The following is a 27,504-nucleotide window of genomic DNA, read 5'->3' as shown; positions in this document are numbered from 1 at the left end:
CGGATGGAAACAACCAGAAACTGACCAACTGACCACAGTCTGACCGAGAAAACCCGAAAATGACCAACTGACCACAGTCTGATCAAGTAACCAGCCATTGACCAATTGACCACAGGATGACCTCGCAACCAAAAAGTAACAATCTGTCCACAGACTGACCTGGAAAAAGCAACTTACCAACTGCCCACAGTCTGACCTAGAAACCAGAAACTGAGCAACTGACCACAGTCTGACCTAGGAACCAGAAACTGACCAACTGAGCACAATCTGACCTAGGAATTAGAAACTGACCAACTGAGCACAGTCTGACCTAGCAACCAGCAACTTAACAACTGATCACAATCTGACGGAGACAACCTGAAACTGACCAACTGACCACAATCTTACCGAGACAACCAGAAACTGAGAAACTGACCACAGTCTGACCTCGAAACCAGAAACTGACCAACCGACCACAGTCTGACCTAGAAACCAGAATCTGTCCAACTGGCCACAGTCTAACCTAGAAACCAGAAACTGAGCAACTGACCACAGTCTGACCTAGGAACCAGAAACTGACCAACTGAGCACAATATGACCAAGGAATCAGAAACTGACCAACTGATCACAGTCTGACCTAGAAACCAGAAGTAACAAACTGACCAGAGAAAGAGACCTCGACAACCAGAAACTGACCAACTGACCATAGTCTGACCTAGAAACCAGAAACTGAGCAGCTGACCATAGTCTGTCCACAGTCAGCCCTTGGAAGCAGAAACTGACCAACTGCCCACTGTCTGACCGAGACAATATGAAACTGATCAACTGACCAAGTCAACACGAAACTGACCAAATGACTACAGTCTGACCTTGAAACCATAAACTGAGCAACTGACCACAATCTGACCTAGCAACCAGTATCTGACCAATTGACCACGGTCTGACGTAGAAACCAGCAACTGACCAACTGACCACAGTCTGACCTAGAAACCCGAAACTGAGCAACTGACCTCAGTCTGACCTAGAAACCAGAAACTGACCATATGACCTCAGTCTGACGTAAAAATAGAAACTGACCAACTGACTCAGTCTGACCTCGGGAAAAGAAGCTGACCAAATAACCACAGTCTGTGCTAGAAAACAGAAACTGACCAACTGACCACTGTCTGACCTTGGATCCAGAAACTGAACAACTGACCACAGTCTGCCCGAGACAACATGAAACTGACCAACTGACCACAGTCTGACCTAGAAACCAGAAACTGAACAACTGATCACAGTCTGATCTAGAAAGCAGAAACTGATCAACTGATCACAGTCTGACCTAGCAACCACAAACTGACCAACTGACCACATTCTGATTGAGACATCGCGAAACATAGCAACTGACCATAGTCTGACCTAGAAAACAGAAACTGAGCAACTGACCACAGTCTGACCACAGGACCAGAAACTGAGCAACTGACCACAGTTTGATCTATAAACCTGATACTGATCAACTGAAAACATTCTGATCTAGAAACCGTAACTGACCATCTGATCACAGTCTGAATTAGTAACCAGAAACTGGCCAACAGACTTCCGTCTGACCTAGAAACCTGAAACTGACCAACTGACCACAGTCTGACCGAGAAATCAGAAACTGACAAACTGACACAGTCTGAACTAGACATCTTAAATTGACTAACTGACCACATTCTGACCGAGGAACCCGAAACTGAGCAACTGACCTCAGTCTGACCTAGAAACCAGAAACTGACCATATGACCTCAGTCTGACGTAAAAATAGAAACTGACCAACTGACTCAGTCTGACCTCGGAAAAAGAAGCTGACCAAATGACCACAGTCTGACCTAGAAACCAGAAACTGACCAACTGACCAAAGTCTGACCAAGAAAACAGAAACTGACCAACTGACCACACTCTGCCCGAGACAACATGAAACTGACCAACTAACCAAAGTCTGACCTAGAAACCAGAAACTGACCAACTGATCACAGTCTGATCTAGAAAGCAGAAACTGATCAACTGACCACAGTCTGAGCTAGCAACCAGCAACTGACCAACTGACCACAATCTGATTGAGACATCGCGAAACATAGCAACTGACCATAGTCTGACCTAGAAACCAGAAACTGAGCAACTGACCACAGTCTGACCACAGGACCAGAAACTGAGCAACTGACCACAGTTTGATCTATAAACCTGATACTGACCAACTGAAAACAGTCTGATCTAGAAACCGTAACTGACCATCTGATCACAGTCTGAATTAGTAACCAGAAACTGGCCAACTGACTTCCGTCTGACCAAGAAACCAGAAACTGACCAAGTGACCAGAGTCTGACCGAGACAACCAGTAACTGAACAACTGACCACAATCTGACCGAGACAATTCGAAATTGACCAACTGACAACAGTCTCAGCGAGAAACCAGAAACTGATGGAACTGACCACAATCTGACCTCGAAACCAGAGACTGACCAAATGACCAAAGACTGACCTAGCGAACACAAACTGTCAAAATGGCCACATTCTGACCTAGCAACCAGTATCTGACCAACTGACCACAGTCTGACGTAGAAACCAGCAACTGACCAACTGACCACAGTCTGACCTAGAAACCAGCAACTGATCAACTGACCACAGTCTGAGCTCGAAACCAGAAACTGTCCAACTGACCACAGTCTGACCGAGACAACACGAAATTGACCAACTGACCACAGTCTGACATCGAAACCAGAAACGGGCCAACTGACCGCAGTCTCACCTAGAAACAAGAAACTGACCAACGGACCACAGAGTGGCCAAGAAACCAGAAATTGTCCAACTGACCAAAGTCTGACCTATAAACCAGCAACTAACCAACTGACCAAAGTCTTACCTAGCAAACCAGCGACTGACCAACTGACCACAGTCTGACCCATAAACAATGAACTGACCTACTGACCAAAGTCTGACCTAGACAACCCGAAACTGATCAACTGACCACAATCTGACATAGAAACCAGGAACTGACCAACTGACAACAGTCTGACCGAGAAACCAGAAACTGACCAACTGACACAGTCTGAACTAGACATCTTAAATTGACCAACTGACCACATTCTGACCGAGGAACCCGAAACTGACAGACTGACCAAAGACTCACAGTGACAACCCGTAACTGACCAACTGATCACAGTCTGACCTAGAAACGAGAATAACAAACTGACCAGAGAAAGAGACCTAGACAACCAGAAACTGACCAACTGACCATAGTCTGACCTAGAAACCAGAAGCTGACCAGCTGACCACAGTCTGTCCACAGTCTGCCCTTCGAAGCAGAAACAGACCAACTGCCCACTGTCTGACCGAGACAGCATGAAACTGACCAACTGATCACAGTCTGAATTAGGAACCAGAAACTGACCAACTGACTTCAATCTGAACTAGAAAGCAGAAACTGACCAACTGACTAGAGTCGGACGGAGACAAGCAGAATCTGACCAACTGACCACAGTGTTAACTCGGAACCAGAAACTGTCCAACTGAGCCCAATCTGACCGAGGAAGCAGAAACTGACCAACAGAGCACAGTCTACCCGAGCAACAAGCAACTGACCACAGTACGACCTAGAAACCTGAAACTGACCAACTGACACAGTCTGAACTAGACACCTTAAACTGACCAACTGACCACATTCTGACCGAGGAACCCGAAACTGACAAACTGACCAAAGTCTGACAGTGACAACCCGTAACTGACCAACTGATCACAGTCTGACCTAGAAACCAGAAGTAACAAACTGACCAGAGAAAGAGACCTCGACAACCAGAAACTGACCAACTGACCATAGTCTGACCTAGAAACCAGAAACTGAGCAGCTGACCACAGTCTGTCCACAGTCAGCCCTTGGAAGCAGAAACTGACCAACTGCCCACTGTCTGACCGAGACAACATGAAACTGACCAACTGACCAAGTCAACACGAAACTGACCAAATGACTACAGTCTGACCTTGAAACCATAAACTGAGCAACTGACCACAATCTGACCTAGCAACCAGTATCTGACCAATTGACCACAGTCTGACGTAGAAACCAGCAACTGACCAACTGACCTCAGTCTGACCTAGAAACCAGAAATTGACCATATGACCTCAGTCTGACGTAAAAATAGAAACTGACCAACTGACTCAGTCTGACCTCGGAAAAAGAAGCTGACCTAATTACCACAGTCCGACCTAGAAACCAGAAACTGACCAACTGACCACAGTCTGACCTAGAAAACAGAAACTGACCAACTGACCACACTCTGCCCGAGACAACATGAAACTGACCAACTGACCAAAGTCTGACCTAGAAAGCAGAAACTGACCAACTGATCACAGTCTGACCTAGCAACCAGCAACTGACCAACTGACCACAATCTGATTGAGACATCGCGAAACATAGCAACTGACCATAGTCTGACCTAGAAACCAGAAACTGAGCAACTGACCACAGTCTGACCACAGGACCAGAAACTGAGCAACTGACCACAGTTTGATCTATAAACCTGATACTGACCAACTGAAAACAGTCTGATCTACAAACCGTAACTGACCATCTGATCACAGTCTGAATTAGTAACCAGAAACTGGCCAACTGACTTCCGTCTGACCTAGAAACCAGAAACTGATTAATTGACCAGAGTCTGACCGAGACAACCAGTAACTGAACAACTGACCACAATCTGACCGAGACAATGCGAAACTGACCAACTGACAACAGTCTCAGCGAGAAACCAGAAACTGATGGAACTGACCACAATCTGACCTCGAAACCAGAGACTGACCAAATGACCAAAGACTGACCTAGCAAACATAAACTGTCAAAATGGCCACATTCTGACCTAGCAACGAGTATCTGACCAACTGACCACAGTCTGACGTAGAAACCAGCAACTGACCAACTGACCACAGTCTGACCTAGAAACCAGCAACTGACCAACTGACCACAGTCTGAGCTCGAAACCAGAAACTGTCCAACTGACCACTGTCTGACCGAGACAACACGAAATTGACCAACTGACCTCAGTCTGACATAGAAACCAGAAACGGGCCAACTGACCGCAGTCTGACCTAGAAACAAGAAACTGACCAACGGACCACAGATTGACCAAGAAACCAGAAACTGACCAACTGACCACAGTCTGACCTAGAAACCAGAAATTGATCAACTGACCAAAGTCTGACCTATAAACCAGCAACTAACCAACTGACCAAAGTCTTACCTAGCAAACCAGCGACTGACCAACTGACCACAGTCTGACCCATAAACAAGGAACTGACCTACTGACCAAAGTCTGACCTAGACAACCCGAAACTGATCAACTGACCACAATCTGACCTAGAAACCAGGAACTGACCAACTGATCAAAGTCTGACCTAGACCACACGAAAAATAGCAACTGACCACAATCTGACCTCGAAACCAGAAACTGACCAACTGACCACAGTCTGACCGAGAAACCAGAAACTGACCAACTGACACAGTCTGAACTAGACACCTTAAACTGACCAACTGACCACATTCTGACCGAGGAACCCGAAACTGACAAACTGACCAAAGTCTGACAGTGACAACCCGTAACTGTTCAACTGATCACAGTCTGACCCAGAAACCAGAAGTAACAAACTGACCAGAGAAAGAGACCTCGACAACCAGAAACTGACCAACTGACCATAGTCTGACCTAGAAACCATAAACTGAGCAACTGACCACAATCTGACTTAGCAACCAGTATCTGACCAATTGACCACAGTCTGACGTAGAAACCAGCAACTGACTAACTGACCACAGTCTGACCTAGAAACCCGAAACTGAGAAACTGACCACAATCTGACCTCGAAACCAGAAACTGACCATCTGACCTCAGTCTGACCTAGAAACCAGAAACTGACCATATGACCTCAGTCTGACGTAAAAATACAAACTGACCAACTGACTCAGTCTGACCTAGGAAAAAGAAGCTGACCAAATGACCACAGTCTGACCTAGAAACCAGAAACGGACCAGTTGACCACAGTCTGACCTAGAAAACAGAAACTGACCAACTGACCACAGTCTGACCTTGGATCCAGAAACTAACCAACTGATCACAGTCTGATCTAGAAAGCAGAAACTGATCAACTGACCACAGTCTGACCTAGCAACCAGCAACTGACCAACTGACCACAATCTGATTGAGACATCGCGAAACATAGCAACTGACCATAGTCTGATCTAGAAACCAGAAACTGAGCAACTGACCACAGTCTGACCACAGGACCAGAAACTGAGCAACTGACCACAGTTTGATCTATAAACCTGATACTGACCAACTGAAAACAGTCTGATCTAGAAACCGTAACTGACCATCTGATCACAGTCTGAATTAGTAACCAGAAACTGGCCAACTGATTTCCGTCTGACCAAGAAACCAGAAACTGACCAAGTGACCAGAGTCTGACCGAGACAACCAGTAACTGAACAACTGACCACAATCTGACCGAGACAATTCGAAATTGACCAACTGACAACAGTCTCAGCGAGAAACCAGAAACTGATGGAACTGACCACAATCTGACCTCGAAACCAGAGACTGACCAAATGACCAAAGACTGACCTAGCGAACACAAACTGTCAAAATGGCCACATTCTGACCTAGCAACCAGTATCTGACCAACTGACCACAGTCTGACGTAGAAACCAGCAACTGACCAACTGACCACAGTCTGACCTAGAAACCAGCAACTGATCAACTGACCACAGTCTGAGCTCGAAACCAGAAACTGTCCAACTGACCACAGTCTGACCTAGAAACCAGAAACTGACCAAGTGTCCAGAGTCTGACCGAGACAACCGGAAACTGAACAACTGACCACAGTCTGACCGAGACAATCCGAAACTGACCAACTGACAACAGTCTGACCGAGAAACGAGAAACTGACGGAACTGACCACAATCTGACCTCGAAACCAGAGACTGACCAAATGACCACAGTCTGACCTAGCAAACAAAAACTGTCCAACAGGTCACATTCTGACATCGAAATCAGAAACTGTCCAACTGACCACAGTCTGAAAGAGACAACACGAAATTGACTAACTGACCACAGTCTGACATAGAAACCAGAAACGGACCAACTAACCACAGTCTGACCTAGAAACCAGAAACTAACCAACGGACCACAGTCTGAACAAGAAACCAGAAACTGACCAACTGACCACATTCTGAACTACGAACCAGAAACTGACCAGCTGATCACAGTCTGGCCTCGAAACCAGAAATTTACCAACTGACCACAGTCTGATCTATAAACCAGCAAGTAACCAACTGCCCACAGTCGTTCCTAGCAAACCAATGACTGACCAACTGACCACAATCTGACCCAGAAACCGGGAACTGACCAACTGACCACATTCTGACCTAGACAACCCGAAACTGAGCAACTGACCACAATCTGACCTAGAAACCAGAAACTGACCAACTGACCACAGTCTGACCGAGACAACCGGAAACTGAGCAATTGACCACAATCTGACCGCAAAACCAGAAACTGTAAAACTGACCATAGTCTGACCTAGAAACCAGAAACTGACCAACTGACCACAGTCTCTGCTAGAAACCAGAAACTGAACAACTGACCACAGTCTGACCTAGAAACCAGAAACGGACCAACTGAACACATGCTGACCTAGACACCCGAAACTGACCAACTGACCAAAGTCTGACAGAGACAACCCGAAACTGACTAACTGACCACAGTCTGACATAGAGACCAGTAACTGACCAACTGACCACAGTCTGCCATAGAACTAGCAACTGACCAACTACCCACAGTCTGACCTAGAAACCTGAAACTGACCAACTGACACATTCTGACCTACACACCAGAAATTTACCAACTGACCACATTCTGAACTAGGAACCCGAAACTGACCAACTGACCAAAGTCTGACAGAGACAACCCGTAACTGACCAACTGACCACAGTCTTACCGAGACAACCAGAAACTGAGAAAATGACCACAGCATGACCTATAAACCAGAAATTGACTAACTGACAACAATCTCACCTAGCAACCAGCAACTGACCAACTGACCACAGTGTGACTGAGACAACCCGAAACTGACCAAATGATCACAGTCTGACCTAGCAACCAGCAACTGACCAATTGAGCACAATCTGACTGAGACATCGCGAAACATAGCAACTGACCATCGTCTGACCTAGAAACCAGAAACTGAGCAACTGACCACAGTCTGACCTCAGGACCAGAAACTGAGCAACTGACCAGAGTCTGATCTATAAACCTGATACTGACCAACTGACCACAGTCTGAGCTAGTAACCGTAACTGACCATCTGATCACAGTCTGAATTAGGAACCAGAAACTGACCAAGTGTCCAGACTCTCACCGAGACAACCAGAAACTGAACAACTGACCACAGTCTGACCGAGACAATCCGAAACTGACCAACTGACAACAGTTTGACCGAGAAACGAGAAACTGACGGAACTGACCACAATCTGACCTCGAAACCAGAGACTGACCAAATGACCAGAGTCTGACCTAGCAAACAAAAACTGTCCAACAGGCCACATTCTGACCTCGCAACCAGTATCTGACCAACTGACCACAGTCTGACATAAAAACCAGCAACTGACCAACTGACCAGAGTCTGACCTAGAAAACAGCAACTGACCAACTGACCACAGTCTGACCTCGAAACCAGAAACTGAAGAACTGACCACAGTCTGACCTAGAAACCAGAAACGGACCAACTGAACACATGCTGACCAAGACACCCGAAACTGACCAACTGACCAAAGTCTGACAGAGACATCCCTAAACTGACTAACTGACCATAGTCTAACATAGAGACCAGTAACTGATCAACTGACCACAGTCTGACTCAGAAACCAGAAACTCATCAACTGACCACAGTCTGACCGAGCAACAAGCAACTGACCAACTGACCACAGGATGACCTAGCACACAACAAGTAACAAACATACCAGAGAAAAAGGCGTAGACAACCAGAAATTGACCAACTGTCCACAGCCTGACGGAAAAACCAGAAACAGACCAACTGACCACAGTCTGAACACAGTCTAACCGAGAAACCAGCAACTTACCAGCTGCCCACAGTCTGACCGAGACAACATAAAACTGACCAACTGACCAAGACAACACGAAACAGACCACATGACCACAGTCTGACCTAGAAACCAGAAACTGACCAACTGCCCACAGTCTGAGCTAGAAAACAGAAACTGACCAACTGCCCACAGTCTGAGCTAGAAAACAGAAACTGAACAACTGACCACAATCTGACCTAGAAACCAGAAACGGACCAACTGACCACATGCTGACCTAGACACCCGAAACTGACCAACTGACCAAAGTCTGACAGAGACAACCCTAAACTGAACAACTGACCACAGTCTGACCTGGAAACCAGAAACTGATCAACTGTCCACAGTCTGACTGAGCAACAAGCAACTCACCAACAGAGCACAGGATGACCTCGCAAACAAAAAGTAACAAACTTACCAGAGAAACAGATCTAGACATCCAGAAACTGACCAACTGACCACAGTCTGACCGAGAAACCAGAAACAGACCAACTGACCACAGTCTGACCATAGTCTGACCTAGAAATCAGAAACTGACCAACTGCCCACAGTCTGATCGAGCCAACGTGAAACTGACCAAATGACCAAGACAACACGAAACTGACCAAATGACCTCTGTCTGACCTAGAAACCAGAAACTGAGCAACTGACCACAATCTGACCTCGAAACCAGAAACGGATCAAATTACCACAGTCTGACCTAGCAACCGCAAACTGACCAACAGGCCACAGTCTGACTTAGCAACCAGTATCTGACCAACTGACCACAGTCTGACGTAGAAACCAGCTATTGACCAACTGACCACATTCTCACCTAGGAAGCAGAAACTGACCAACTAACCACAGTCTGTCGTAGAATCCCGAAACTGACCAACTGACCACAATCTGACCTGGAAACCAGAAACTATCCAACTGACCCCATTCTGAGCTAGAAACCAGAAACTGAACATCTGACCTCAGTCTGACATAAAAACTGAAACTGACCAACTGACCACAGTCTGACCGAGGCAACATGAAACTGACCAACTGACCACAGTCTGATGTAGAAACCAGAAACTGAGGAACCGACCTCAGACTGATCTAGAATGCAGAAACTGACCTGCTGACCACAGTCTGATCTAGCAACCAACAACTGACCAACTGACCACAATCTGACCGAGACAATCCGAAACTGACCAACTGACCACAGTCTGATCTAGAAACCAGAAACTGACCAACTAACCACAGACTGATATAGAAAGCAGAAACTGACCACAGTCTGACCTAGCAACCAGCAACTGACCAACTGGCCACAATCTGACAGAGACAAAGCGAAACATAGCAACTGACCACAGTCTGATCTAGAAACCAGAAACTGACCAAATAACTTCAGTCTGAACTAGAAAGCAGAAACTGACCAACTGACCAGAGTCGGACGGAGACAACCAGAAACTGACCAACTGACCACAGTCTGACCGAGACAACCTGAAACTGACCAACTGACCACAGTCTGAGCTAGAAACCTTAACTGACCAACTGATCACAGTCTGAATTAGGAACCAAAACTGACCAACTGACTTCAGTCTGAACTAGAAAGCAGAAACTGACCAACTGAGCAGTGTCGGACGGAGACAACCCGAAACTGACCAACTGACCACAGTCTAATCAAGTAACCAGCCACTGACCAAATTGAACACAGACTGATCTAGCAACTGGCAACTGACCAACTGTCCGCAGACTGACCTAGTACCAGCGTCTGACCAATTGCCCAGAATCTGACCTTGAAACCAGAAACTGAGCAACTGACCACAGTCTGACCTAGGAATCAGAAACTGACCAACTAACCACAGTCTGTCGTAGAATCCCGAAACTGACCAACTGACCACAATCTGACCTGGAAACCAGAAACTATCCAACTGACCACATTCTGAGCTAGAAACCAGAAACTGAACATCTGACCTCAGTCTGACATAAAAACTGAAACTGACCAACTGACCACAGTCTGACCGAGGCAACATGAAACTGACCAACTGACCACAGTCTGATGTAGAAACCAGAAACTGAGGAACCGACCTCAGACTGATCTAGAATGCAGAAACTGACCTGCTGACCACAGTCTGATCTAGCAACCAACAACTGACCAACTGACAACAATCTGACCGAGACAATCCGAAACTGACCAACTGACCACAGTCTGATCTAGAAACCAGAAACTGACCAACTAACCACAGACTGATATAGAAAGCAGAAACTGACCACAGTCTGACCTAGCAACCAGCAACTGACCAACTGGCCACAATCTGACTGAGACAAAGCGAAACATAGCAACTGACCACAGTCTGATCTAGAAACCAGAAACTGACCAAATAACTTCAGTCTGAACTAGAAAGCAGAAACTGACCAACTGACCAGAGTCGGACGGAGACAACCAGAAACTGACCAACTGACCACAGTCTGACCGAGACAACCCGAAACTGACCAACTGACCACAGTCTGAGCTAGAAACCTTAACTGACCAACTGATCACAGTCTGAATTAGGAACCAGAAACTTACCAACTGACTTCAGTCTGAACTAGAAAGCAGAAACTGACCAACTGAGCAGTGTCGGACGGAGACAACCCGAAACTGACCAACTGACCATAGTCTAATCAAGTAACCATCCACTGACCAAATTGAACACAGACTGATCTAGCAACTGGCAACTGACCAACTGTCCGCAGACTGACCTAGAACCAGCGTCTGACCAATTGCCCAGAATCTGACCTTGAAACCAGAAACTGAGCAACTGACCACAGTCTGCCCTAGGAATCAGAAACTGACCGACTGAGCACAGTCTGACCTAGCACCCTGCAACTTACCAACTGACCACAGTCTGACCGAGACAACCTGAAACTGACCAACTGACAACAGTCTTACCGAGACAACAAGAAACTGAGAAACTGACTACTGTCTGACATATAAACCAGAAATTGACGAACTGACAACAATCTCACCTAGCAGGCAGCAACGGACCAACTGACCACAGTGTGACCGAGACAACCCGAAATTGAACAAATGATCACAGTCTAACCGACAAACCAGAAAGTAACAAACTGACCAGAGAAACAGATCTAGACAACCAGAAACTGGCAAACTGACCATAGTCTGACCTAGAAACCAGAATCTGACCAGCTGACCACAGTGTGACCACAGTCTGACTTAGAAACCAGAAACTGACCAACTTACCACTGACCAACAGACTGTGGTCAGTCTGATCAAGAAACCAGCAACTGACCAGTTGACCACAGAATGACCTAGAATCGAAAAAGTAACAAATTGAACACAGACTTATCTAACAATCAGCAACTGACCAACTGTCCACAGGTGACCTACCATGTACAAACTAACCAACTGCCCATAGCCTGACCTAGAACCAGCAACTGACCAACTGACCACAGTCTGACATAGAACTAGCAACTGACCAACTATCCACAGTCTGACCTAGGAACCAGAAACTGACCAACTGACCACAGTCTGAACTAGGAACCAGAAACTGTCCAACTGAGCACATGCTGACCTAGAAACCTGAAACTGACCAAACTGAAACAGTCTGACCTAGACACCAGAAATTTACCAACTGACCACATTCGGAACTAGGAACCCTAATCTGACCAACTGACCAAAGTCTGACAGAGACAATCCGTAACTGACCAACTGACCACAGTCTGTCCTAGAAACCAGAAAATAACAAACCGACCAGAAAAAGAGACCAAGACAACCAGATACTGACCAACTGACCATGGTCTGACATATAAACATGAAACTGACCAGCTAATCACAGTCTGACCTTGGAAGCAGAAACTGACCAACTGCCCACAGTCTGACCAAGTCAACACGAAACTGAGCAAATCACCACAGTCTGAACTAGAATCCATAAACTGAGCAACTGACCACAATCTGAATTAGCAACCAGCATCTGACCAATTGACCACAGTCTGATGTAGAAACCAGCAACTGACCACAGTCTGACCTAGAAACCCGAAACTGAGCAACTGACCACGATCTGACCTAGAAACCAGAAACTGACCATCTGAGCTCATTCTGGCCTAAAAACAGAAACTGACCAACTTACCACATTTTGAACTAGAAACCAGAAACTGACCATCTGTCCTCAGTCTGACCTAAAAATAGAAACTGACCAACTGACTCTGTCTGACCTAGGAAAAAGAAGCTGACCAACTGACCACAGTCTGAACTAGAATCCAGAAACTGACCAACTGACCACAGTCTGATCTGGAAAGCAGAAACTGATCAACTGACCACAGTCTGGCTGAGACAACCTGAAACTGGCCAACTGACCACAGTCTTACCGAGGCAACCAGAAACTGAGAAACTGACCACTGCATGACCTATAAACCAGAAATTGACTAACTGACAACAATCTCACCTAGCAACCAGCAACTGACCAACTGACCACAGTGTGACCGAGACAATCCGAAACTGACCAAATGATCACAGTCTGACCGAGCAACCAACAACTGACCAACTGAGCACAATCTGACTGAGACATCGTGAACATAGCAACTGAACATCGTCTGACCTAGAAACCAGAAACCGAGCAACTGACCACAGTCTGACCTCAGGACCAGAAACTGAGCAACTGACCAGAGTCTGATCTATAAACCTGATATTGACCAACTGACCACAGTCTGAGCTAGAAACCTTAACTGACCATCTGATCACAGTCTGAATTAGGAACCAGAAACTGACCAAGTGTCCAGAGTCTGACCGAGACAACCAGAAACTGAACAACTGACACAGTCTGACCGAGACAATCCGAAACTGGCCAACTGACTTCAATCTGACCTAGAAACCAGAAACTGTCCAAGTGTCCAGAGTCTGACCGAGAAACGAGAAACTGACGGAACTGACCACAATCTGACCTCGAAACCAGAGACTGACCAAATGACCACAGTCTGACCTAGCAAACAAAAACTGTCCAACAGGCCACATTTTGACATCGCAACCAGCATCAGACCAACTGACCACAATCTGACCTAGAAACCAGGAACTGACCAACTGACCACAGTCTGACCTAGACAACCCGAAACTGAGCAACTGACCACAGTCTGACCTCGAAACCAGAAACTGTCCAACTGACCACAGTCTGAGCTAGAAACCAGAAACTGAACAACTGACCATAGTCTGACCTAGAAATCATAAACTGAGCAACTGACCACAATCTGACTTAGCAACCAGCATCTGACCAATTGACCACAGTCTGACGTAGAAACCAGCAACTGACCACAGTCTGACCTAGAAACCCGAAACTGAGCAACTGACCATGATCTGACCTCGAAACCAGAAACTGACCATCTGACCTCAGTCTGGCCAAAAAACAGAAACTGACCAACTGATCACATTCTGACCTAGAAACCAGAAACTGACCATCTGACCTCAGTCTGACCTAAAAATAGAAACTGACCAACTGACTCTGTCTGACCTGGGAAAAAGAAGCTAACCAACTGACCACAGTCTGAATTCGAATCCAGAAACTGACCAACTGACCATAGTCTGACCTAGCAACCAGCAACTGACCAACTGACCACAATCTGACTGAGACATCGCGAAACATAACAACTAACCATCGTCTGACCTAGAAACCAGAAACTGAGCAACTGACCACAGTCTGATCTCAGGACCAGAAACTGAGCAACTGACCTGAGTCTAGTCTATAAACCTGATACTGACCAACTGACCACAGTCTGAGCTAGAAACCGTAACTGACCATCTGATCACAGTCTGAATTATGAACCAGAAACTGGCCAACTTACTTCAGTCTGACCTAGAAACCAGAAACTGACCAATGACCAGATTCTGACCGAGAAACCAGAAACTGACGGAACTGACCACAATCTGACCTCGAAACCAGAGATTGACCAAATGACCACAGTCTGACCTAGCAAACAGAAACTGTCCAACAGGGCCATATTCTGACCTCGCAACTAGTATCTGACCAACTGACCACAGTCTGAACGAGACAACACGAAATTGACCAATTGACCACAGTCTGACATAGAAACCAGAAACGGACCAACTGACCACAGTCTGACCTAGAAACCAGAAACTGACCAACGGACCAAAGTCTGACCAAGAAACCAGAAACTGACCAACTGACCACAGTCTTGAACTAGGAACCAGAAACTGAGCAACTGATCACAGTCTGAACTAGAAACCAGAAATTTACCAACTGACCACAGTCTGACCTATAAACCAGCAAGTAACCAACTGCCCACAGTCTTTCCTAGCAAACCAATTACTGACCAACTGACCACAGTCTGACCCAGAAACCAGGAACTGACCAACTGACCACAGCCTGACCCAGACAACCCGAAACTGAGCAACTGACCACAATCTGACCTAGAAACCAGGAACTGACCAACTGACCACAGTCTGACCTAGACAACCCGAAACTGAGCAACTGACCACAATCTGACCGTGAAACGAGAAACTGACCAACTGATCACAGTCTGACCTAGAAACCAGAAACTGACCAACTGACCACAGTCTGAGGTAGAAACCAGAAACTGAACAACTGACCACAGTCTGACCTAGAAACCAGAAACGGACCAACTGACCACATGCTGACTTATACACCCGAAACTGACCTACTGACCAAAATCTGACAGAGACAACCCGAAACTGACCAACTGAACACAGTCTGACATAGAAACCAGAAACTGATCAATTGACCACGCTCTGACTCAGAAACCAGAAACTGATCAACTGACCACAGACTGACCGAGCAACAAGCAACTGACCTACTGACCACAGGATGAACAAGGACACAAAAAGTAACAAACTGACCAGAGAAACAGACCTAGACAACCAGAAACTGACCAACTGACCACAGCCTTACTGAGAAACCAGAACCAGACCATCTGACCACAGTCTGACCACAGTCTAACCTAGAAACCAGAAACTGACCAGTTGCCCACAGTCTGATCGAGACAACATGAAACTGACCAACTGACCTAGACAGCACTAAACAGACCAAATGACCACAGTCTGACCTAGAAACCAGAAACTGAGCAACTGACCACAGTCTGACCTCGAAACCAGAAACTGACCAACTTCCCACAGTCTGAGCTACAAACCAGAAAATGAACAACTGAACACAATCTGACCTAGAAACCATAAACGGACCAACTGACCACATGCTGACCAAGACACCCGAAACTGATCAACTGACCAAAGTCTGACAGAGACAACCCTAAACTGACCAACTGACCACAGTCTGACCTGGAAAGCAGAAACTAATCAACTGACCACAATCTGACCTAGAAACCAGAAACTGATCAACTGACCACAGTCTGACCGAGCAACAAGCAACTGACCAACTGAGCTCAGGATGACCTAGCAAACAAAAAGTAACAAACTTACCAGAGAAACAGATCTAGACATCCAGAAACTGACCAACTGACCACAGTCTGACCGAGGAACCAGAAACAAACCAACTGACCACAGTCTGACCAAAGTCTGACCTAGATATCAGATACTGACCAACTGCCCACAGTCTGACCGAGACAACATGAAACTGACCAACTGAGCAAGACAACACGAAACTGACCAAATAACCTCTGTCTGACCAAGAAACCAGAAACTGAGCAACTGACCACAATCTGACCTCGAAACCAGAAATTGACCAAATGACCACAGTCTGACCTAGCAACCAGTATCTGACCAACTGACCACAGTCTGACGTAGAAACCAGCAACTGACCAACTGGCCACAGTCTGACCTAGAAACCAGAAACTGACCAACTGACCACAGTCTGTCGTAGAAACCCGAAACTGACCAACTGTCCACAATCTGGCCTCGAAATCAGAAACTGTCCAACTGACCACATTCTTCACTCGAAACCAGAAACTGACCAACTGACCACATTCTCAGCTAGAAACCAGAAACTGACCATCTGACCTCAATCTGACTTAAATCAGAAACTGACCAACTGACCACAGTCTGACCTAGAAACCACAACCTGTCCAACTACCCACAGTCTGTACTAGAAACCAGAAACTTACCAACGGACCACAGTCTGACCGAGAAAACAGAAACTGACCAACTGACCACAGACTGATCTAGAAAGCAGAAACTGACCAACTGACCACAGTCTGACCTAGCAACCAGCAACTGACCATAGTCTGAGCTGGAAACCTTAACTGACCAACTGATCACATTCTGAACGAGACAACCTGAAACTGACCAACTGACCACTGTCTGAACGCGAAACCAGAAACTGACGGAACTGAGTACAGTTTGATAGAGAAACCAGCAACTGACCAATTGACCACAGGATGACCTCGCAACCAAAATTAAAAAACTGAACAATGACTGATCTACCATGCGGCAACTGACCAAATGACCACAGTCTGATCTAGGAACCAGAAACTGACCAACTGAGCATAATCTGACCTAGGAATCAGAAACTGACCAACTGAGCACAGTCTGACCTAGCAACCAGCAACTTACCAACTGACCGCAGTCTGGCCGAGGCAACCTGAAACTTGCCAACTGACCACACTCTTACCGAGACAACCAGAAACTGAGAAACTGACCACAGCATGACCTATAAACCAGAAATTGACGAACTGACTACAATCTCACCGAGCAACCAGCAACTGACCAACTGACCACAGTGTGACCGAGACAACCCGAAACTGACCAAATGATCACATTCTGACCTAGCAACCAGCAACTGACCAGCTGAGCACAATCTGACTGAGACATCCCGAAACATAGCAACTGACGATAGTCTGACCGAGAAACCAGAAACTGAGCAACTGACCACAGTCTGACCTCAGGACAAGAAACTGAGCAACTGACCAGAGTCTGATCTATAAACCTGAAACTGACCAATTTACCACAGTCTGAGCTAGAAACCGTAACTGACCATCTGATCACAGTCTGAATTAGGAACCAGAAACTGGCCAACTGACTTCAGTCTGACCTAGAAACCAGAACTGACCAAGTGTCCAGAGTCTGACCGAGACAACCAGAAACTGAACAACTGACAACAGTCTGGTTGAGACAATCCGAAACTGACCAACTGACAACAGTCTGACCGAGAAACGAGAAACTGACGGAACTGACCACAATCTGATGTCGAAACCAGAGAATTACCAAATGACCACAGTCTGACCTAGCAAACAAAAACTGTCCAACAGGCCACATTCTGACCTCACCACCAGTAGCTGACCAACTGACCAAAGTCTGACCTAAAAAACAGCAACTAACCAACAGTCCACAGTCTGACCTCGAAACCAGAAACTGTCCAACTGACCACAGTCTGAACGAGACAACACGAAATTGACCAACTGACCACAGTCTGACATAGAAACCAGAAACGGACCAACTGACCACAGTCTGACCGAGAAACCAGAAACTAACCAACTGACCACAGTCTGACCAAGAAACCAGAAACTAACACACGGACCACAGTCTGACCAAGAAATCAGAAACTGACCAACTGACAACAGTCTGAACTAGGAACCAGAAACTGACCAACTGATCACAGTCTGACCTATAAACCAGCAAGTAACCAACTGCCCACAGTCTTTCCTAGCAAACCAATGACTGACCAACTGACCACAATCTGACCCAGAAACCAGGAACTGACCAACTGACCACAGTCTGACCTAGACAACCCGAAACTGAGCAACAGACCCAAATCTGACCTAGAAACCAGGAACTGACCAACTGACCACAGTCTGACCTAGACAACCCGAAACTGAGCAACTGACCACAATCTGACCACGAAACCAGAAACTCTCTAACTGACCACAGTCTGACCTAGAAACTAGAAACTGACCAACTGACCACAGTCTGAGCTAGAAACCAGAAACTGAAGAACTGACCACAGTCTGACCTAGAAACCAGAAACGGACCAACTGAACACATGCTGACATAGACACCCGAAACTGACCAACTGACCAAAGTCTGACAGATACAACCCTAAACTGACTAACTGACCACAGTCTGACAAAGAAACCAGAAACTGATCAACTGACCACAGTCTGACTCAAAAACCAGAAACTGATCAACTGACCACAGTCTGACCTCAGGACCAGAAACTGAGCAACTGACCAGAGTCTGATCAATAAACCAGATACTGACTAACTGATCATAGTCTGCGCTAGAAACCGTAACTGACGATCTGATCACAGTCTGAATTAGGAACCAGAAACTGGCCAACTGACTTCAGTCTGACCTAGAAACCAGAAAATGACGAAGTGTCCAGAGTCTGACCGAGACAACCAGAAACTGAACAACTGACCACAGTTTGACCGAGACAATCCGAAACTGACCAACTAACAACAGTCTGACCGAGAAACGAGAAACTGACGGAACTGACCACAATCTGACCTCGAAACCAGAGACTGACCAAATGACCACAGTCCGAGCTAGCAAACAAAAACTGTCGAACAGGCCACATTCTGACCTCGCAACCAGTATCTGACCAACTGACCACAGTCTGACGTGGAAAACTGCAACTAACCAACTGACCACAGTCTGACCTAGACAAACCGAAACTGACCAACTGACCACAGTCTGACCCAGAAACCAGGAACTGACCAACTGACCACAGTCTGACCTAGACAAACCGAAACTGACCAACTGACCACAATCTGACCTAGAAACCAGGAACTGACCAACTGACCACAGTCTGACCTAGACAACCCGAAACTGAGCAACTGACCACAATCTGACTGCGAAACCAGAAACTGTCCAACTGACCACAGTCTGACCTAGAAACCTGAAACTGACCAACTGACCAAAGTCTGACAGAGACAACCCTAAACTGACTAACTGACCACATTCTGACATCGAAACCAGAACCTGATCAACTGACCACAGTCTGACTCAGAAACCAGCAACTGATCAACTGACCACAGTCTGACCGAGCAACAAGCAACTGCCCAACTGACCACAGGATGACCTAGCACACAGAAAGTAACAAACTTACCAGAGAAACAGACATAGACAACCAGAAACTGACCAACTGACCACAGCCTGACCGAGAAGCCAGAAACAGACCAACTGAACACAGTCTGAACACAGTCTAACCGAGAAACCAGAAACTGACCAACTGCCCACAGTCTGACCGAGACAACATGAAACTTACCAACTGACCAAGACAACACGTAACTGACCAAATTACCTCTGTCTGACCTAGAAACCAGAAACTGAGCAACTGACCAAAATCTGACCTAGAAACCAGATACTGACCAACTGCCCACAGTCTGAGCTAGAAACCAGAAAATGAACAACTGACCACATCCGACCTAGAAACCAGAAACGGACCAACTGACCACATGCTGACCTAGACACCCGAAATTGACCAACTAACCAAAGTCTGACAGAGACAACCAGAAACTGACCAACTAACCACAGTCTGTCGTAGAAACCCGAAACTGACCAACTGACCACAATCTGACCTCGAAACCAGTAACTGTCCAACTGACCACATTCTTCACTCGAAACCAGAAACTGACCAACTGACCACATTATGAGCTAGAAACCAGAAACTGACCATCTGACATTAGTCTGACATAAAAACAGAAACTGACCAACTGACCACAGTCTGACCTAGAAACCACAACCTGTCCAGCTACCCACTGTCTGACCTAGAAACCATAAACTGACCAACGGACCATAGTCTGACTGAGAAAACAGAAACTGATCAACTGACCACAGTCTGACCTAGGAACAAGAAACTGACCAACTGACCACAGTCTGACCAAGGCAACATGAAACTGACCAACTGGCCACAATCTGACTGAGACAACGCGAAACATAGCAACTGACCACAGTCTGACCTGGAAAATAGAAACTTACCAACTGACCTCAGTCTGATCTAGAAACCAGAAACTGAGCAACTGATCACAGTCTGATCTAGAAATCTGATAGTGACCACCTGACCACAGTCTGAGCTAGAAACCTTAACTGACCAACTGATCACAGTCTGACTTCGGAACCAGAAACTGACTAACTGACCACAGTCTGTCCGAGACAATCCGAAACTGACCAACTGACCACAGTCTGAACGAGAAACCAGAAACTGACGGAACTGACTACAGTCTGAAAATGAAATCAGCAACTGACCAATTGACCACAGGATAACCTCGCAACCAAAATTAACAAACTGAACACAGACTGGCAACTGACCAACTGTCCACAGACTGATCTAGAAACAGCAATTGACCAAATGCCCACAGTCTGACCTAGAAACCAGAAACTGAGCAACTGACCACAGTCTGACCTAGGAACCAGAAACTGACCAACTGTGCATAATCTGACCTAGGAATCAGGAACTGTCCAACTGAGCACAGTCTGAACTAGCAACCAGCTATTTACCAACTGACCACAGTCTGACCGAGACAATATGAAACTGGTCAACTGACCACAGTCTTACCGAGACAACCAGAAACTGAGAAACTGACCACAGTCTGACCTATAAACCAGAAATTGACTAACTGACTACAATCTCACCTAGCAACCAGCAACTGACCAACTGACCACAGTGTGACCTAGACAACCCGAAACTGACCAAATGATCACAGTCTGACCTAGAAACCAGAAACGAACAAACTGACCAGAGAAACAGATCTAGACAACCAGAAACTGACAAACTGACCATAGTCTGATCAAGAAACCAGCAACTGACCAATTCACCACATAACGACCTAGAATCCAAAAAGTAACAAACTGAACACAGACTGATCTAACAATTCAGTGTACACTATTGTTACATGTTGGTTACAGTTATGTGATAGTTACAAACATAACATCACGTACCGCACAATGCCTTTGAATCAAAGATTGAGTATTCCATGCGGTCGACGCTCTCTCGTGGAGCGCTGCAGTTCTGGCTCTGTTGGTTGGGTCTCTGACGCCTGATTTGGTTCCAGCCTTTCCAGGCTGGCCGCAGGGATTGTGCATGCTGTTTACTGTCCTAGTTGCTCGTTCAGTAGCAGTGGTGTGGTTAACATCCTATGGTCTATTTCAGGTTCCTCAGTTTCCATGCTGAACCTTTTTTTTACCTGGTCCAGATGTTTGCGGCATAGCTGCCCATTATTTAGTCTTACCACTATGACACTTAACACCTCTTTACCAATTACGGTGCCTTCGAACCACTTGGGTCCTAGTGCATGTTTCAGCAAAAATACCGCGTCATCCATTTCTATACACCTCCAGCTTGAGTTTCGATCATGGCAGTCGGTTTGGTACTGCCGCTTGCCCTCAACAATGTCTGCCAAGCTTGGGTGAATGATCGACAGCCACGTTTTGAGCAAGCGTTTCATGAGGAGTTCCGCTGGCTGGACTTCCGTGAGCGAGTGCGTGCGGGACCTACAGGCCAAAAGGAGCGCGATAGGCGGTACTGAATAGAGGGTCCCTGGATACGGAGCATGCATTGTTTTCTGACTTGGACCGCACGTTCCACCTGGCCATTGGAAGCCAGCTTGACCGGCGCTGTCCAGACCTGCTTGATACCATTGCCCGACATGAACTCCTGAAATTCATGGCTGGTGAAACACGGGCCATTGTCGTTGACCAGAATGTCCGGCAAGCTGTGGTTCGTGAAAACCGTACGCAGACTCTCCACGGTGATGGATGTCATGCACAAGTTTAATATGATGCACACGATCCATTTCGAGTATGCATCGATTACAATCAGGAACATTTTCCCATGAACGGGTCCGGATAGTCCACATGGATGCGTGGTGGGCCAGTGCCACGGGATGAGCGGGGCATCCCTGGGGGCATTGCCCCGCTGGGAACATATTGTGCACCTGCGAACCCAGTGTTCCAGGTCTGAGTCAATCCCCGGCCATCATGCATGTGACCGGGCAATAGCCTTCATTGGCACAATGCCAGGGTGCTCGCTGTGGATTTCACTGATGAATGCATCCCTCCCTTTCAGCGTCATGACCACCCTGCTGCCCAATAGTAGGCATTCGGCTTGGATGGAGAGTTTATCCATCTATCTCTGAGATGATCTGACCTCCTCGGTGTACGCTCCTTGTGCGGGCGCCCAATCCACAGTCAGGCCACATTTCCTTATCATGGATAGGAGGGAGTCCCTGTTGGTCCAAAGTTTGATCTGGCGGGCTGTGATGGGGGAGCCTGCCGTGTCAAAACCTCAGCGCTTTGCTCCGCTGCCGCCTCGGTGGTGGCCAGAGGAAGCCTTCTGAGCGTGTCAGCTCAATTTTCGGTGCCTGGCCGGTGCCGTATGGTGTAGTCATATGCAGCCAGCTTGAGTGCCCATCGCTGTATGCGAGTTAACGCGTTGGCGTCGACAGCCTTGCTGTCGGAAAACATGAATGTTAATGGCTTGTGTTCCGTTTCTAACTCGAACGGTCGGTCGAAGAGATAATTGTGCATCTTTTTCACACTGTAATCGCAAGCGAGTGCATCCTTTTCGTCCATACCGTACCCAAGGTGTGCCTGGGAGAGCGACCTGGAGGCATTAGCCACCGGTTGTAGACGGCCGTCGACCTTTCCCTGCTGCAATACACACCCAACGCTGTATGATGATGCATCGCATGTTAAAACCAGTTTTTTATAGGCGTCATACAAAGTCAACAGTTTGTTAGAACAAAGCAGGTTGCACGCCTTGTTGAAAGCCCGGTCCTGATAGTACCCACAGAACCAGTCACAACCCTTACGCAGGATTACATGTAACGGCTCCAACAACATGCTTAAGTTAGGCAGGTAGTTCCCAAAATGGTTCAAAAGTCCCAGGAACGATCGAAACTGCGATGTGTTGCTGTGGATGGGACGCAGGACAGATCGCCTCCGTTTTGGATTCGATAGGCCGGATCCCGTCTGCGGCAACCTCACTGCCCAAAAACTCGGCCTCTCGGGCCAAAAACACACACTTAGCCTTTTTCAATCGCAGGCCTACCCGCTCCAGTCGGCGTAGTACTTCCTCCAGGTTGTGGAAGTGTTCTTCGGTGTCTCGACCCCTTATTAAGATGTCGTTTTGGAAAACGATTGTGCCGGAAATTGACGTGAGCAAGCTTTCCATGTTCCTCTGAACCATTGCGCTCGCTGGACGAATGCCAAACGGACACCTGTTGTCGATGAATAATCCCTTGTGCGTCGTGATGGTGGTCTAAGCTTGGATTCTTCAGCCAGTTCCTGTCTCATGTAGGCCGAAGTCAGCTCCAACTTCGTAAACAGCTTGCCAGCTGCCAACGTGGCACAAACGTCTTCCGCTCTCGGGAGCGGGTATTGGTCCTGCAGCGACAAGCGTTTGATGGTGGCTCTGTAGTCGCTACAGACCCTGACCGAACCATCCGGTTTAAGGACAGGAACGCTGGGGCTCGCACAGTCACTGATCTCAACCGGCACAATTATGCCCTCTCTGAGCTGCCTGTCCAATTCACTCTTAATATTCTCACGCATCACATACGGCACCACTCTGGCTTTGTGATGCACTGGCCTGGCATCCGGGGTGATGTGTATCACTGCTTTCTTGTCCTTGAACGTTCCGACACCGGGCTGAAACAGTGACCCGAATTTTTGGAGCATGAACTTCGCTCCACAGACGAAATGGCGTGCACATCTCCCCATTTACAGTTCATCTCGGCTAGTCAGCTCCTTCCCAAAAGCGCGGGGCCATTTCATGGAACAATCCAGAGTGGCAGGCGGTTCTTTGATCCATTGTGTGTTACCACCAGATTTGCACTGCCGAGCACTGATTTATTTGGTGTACGTGCATAATGGGCTTCAATGCATTCCAGTTTGGACCTGTTATCTCTGTGTGACCATAGTCTCGCAAATTGTTGGACGCTCATAAGGGACTGGCTGGCTCCAGTATCTTGCTCCATGCGCACCGGACGCCATTCAATAAAAATGTCATCATCATGGGTGGCGTTTTGGTGTATGAGATGCAGACGTCAGCGACATGAACCCTCTGAACCTCAGCACCCAAGGCGTTGCCCCAGGCATCATCCTGCATTGTAGAGCCTCCTCTGATTCCTCTGTTTCATAGATTAGCCTCGCTACAGCCTTTTTGCACATTCTAGCCAAATGTCCTCTGGCATTACAATTCCTGCAGGTGAACTGCTGGAACTTGCAACTTTTAGCAGTATCTCTACCCCCGCATCTCCAGCATTGGCTGAGATTGTTGTTCACAAAGGGGCTGTTACCAGGCATTCCTAACTGATTGTCTCCTTGGTTGTTTCTAAGCACTCTGATGGTGGGTGTCAATGGTCCCATCACATTCCTCTTGATGTCGTGAACTAGCGATCCTCCTGCCTTTGACTCTGTTGCTGTCCAACCCTAGATTCTGTTGCTGCCTGGGCAGTGTCGAATTGACCTTGCCTGCTGCGGGGTTCTGTAGAAATTTTACAACATTAACTCCCAGGTTCATCGCAACGTTAAAACCAGCGCTGCGTGCGTAAATTATCTTGGTCTCCTCTTCACCCGCCAAGAAGTTCTGAGCTTTCAAAGCTGCCCTTTCCAAATTCAAGTCCTTTTCCTCAATAAGCTTCCTGAAAATACCGGCATGACTAATGCCCTCAATGAAAAAAATCCCTTAACATCTGCCCCCTGCAGGCGTCTGTGAACTTACAGAAATTGGCCAAGCGCGTCAGGGGTGCAACGAAGTCCGAGATATTTTGCCCATCCCAACATCTGTGTGTGTAGAACCGGTGCCGGGCCATGTGTGCGCTGCTCGCCGGTTTCAGATGTTCACTCATTAGCTGGCTGTGCTCTTCGAACGACTTCTCGACCGGTTTGAGAGGTCCAAGCAGGTCTTTCATCAGAGCATACGTTTTTGTACCGCAGCTTGTCAGTAGATGCGTCCTCCGCTTGTCAGCTGCTTCCACTCCCAGCCAGTATTTTGTGATAAATGTCTGCTGGATTCGCTCCTCAAAATCGTGCCAGTCCTCACCCACACAGTAACGTTCCTCTGTGCTCCCGGTCGCCATCCTTGTGGTTCAGTGATTCACGCTTCTCGTCGCCAGATGTGGAGTCCTCAACTCCAGAACATATTCACACAAAGCATTTACAGCAGGCAAGGTCACTCATGACCTGCACCTTTATTCCACGGACCAAGGAGTGCTGAGCCTCGTGGAACCTCCATTTACGTTCCTGGCTGACCAGGTAAGGAGTGTCTCCCACAAGTTCACCACCTGTGGTCAAGGTGTGTATTTCCCAGTTGTGTAAAATGTACAGTGTTGTTGCATGTTGTTTACAGTTATGTGAAGGTTACAAACATGAGAAAGAGAGCTACCGAGACAGAGAGAGAGAGGGAGAAAGAGAGAGAGAGAGAGAGACAGAGAGATCACAGAGAGACAGAAAGAGAGATCACAGAGAGAGAAGAACAGAGAGTAAGCGACAGAGACAGAGAGAGAGAGAGAAAGACAGAGAGAGGACGACAGAGAGAGAGAGAGAGCGAGCGACAGAGAGAGAGAGAGAGAGAGAGAGAGCGACAGAGAGAGAGAGAGAGAGAGAGAGAGACACAGAAAGAGACAGAGAGAGAGAGAGAGACAGAAAGAGAGACAGAGAAAAATAGAAAGCGAGACATAGAGACAGAGAGAAAGAGAGACAGATCGAGAGAGAGAGAGAGACAGGGAGAGAGAGAGAGAGAGAGAGAGAGAGAGTGACAGAGATAGAGAGAGCGAGACAGAGACAGAGAGAGATCGACAGACAGAAAGCGAGAAAGAGTGAGAGACAAACATTATCTCTCTCTCTCTCCCTCTCTCTGTCTATATATATATGTGTGTCTGTGTGTGTGTCTCTCTCTATCTGTCTCTCTTTCTCTATAGATTCTAGGATTGATACAGGGATACGGGGAGAAAGTGGGGCAGTGGGTTTAGTTTGGGGATTGATAGAGGGCTCCGAGGAGAGAGTGAGGCAGTGGGATTAGTTTGGGATTGAAACGGGGCTATGGGGAGAGTGCGTGGCACTGGGATAAGTTTACGGATTGACACATGGCTATGGGGAGAGAGCGGGGCAGTGATATTTGTTTGTGTAAGGTTCAGCAGCCATTTTACATCAGATGCGTGGTGGCCATTTTATACCAGATCTCTTGTTACAGAGTCCGAGACAGAGACAGAGAGAGAGTGAGAGAGAGAGAGAGAGAGAGAGAGAGAGAGAGACAGACAGGGAGAGCGAATGAGAGAGAAGAGACAGAGAGGCAGAGCGAGGGTGGGATATTGTGAGATAGAGAGATACAGATCGAGAGAGAGACAGATAGAGAGACCCAGAGAGATTGAGATAGATAGAGATAGAGAGAGAGTGATAGACACAGAGAGGGAGAGAGACAGACTGAGAGAGAGAGACAGAGAGAGAGAGGGAAAAAGAGAGATGGACAGGTAGGGAGATATAGAGAAAGAGATAGAGCACA

Source organism: Pristiophorus japonicus, unplaced genomic scaffold (assembly GCF_044704955.1).
Source record: "Pristiophorus japonicus isolate sPriJap1 unplaced genomic scaffold, sPriJap1.hap1 HAP1_SCAFFOLD_49, whole genome shotgun sequence".
NCBI classification, from domain to species: Eukaryota; Metazoa; Chordata; class Chondrichthyes; family Pristiophoridae; genus Pristiophorus; species Pristiophorus japonicus.
Note: the sequence above shows the minus strand (reverse complement) of the source record.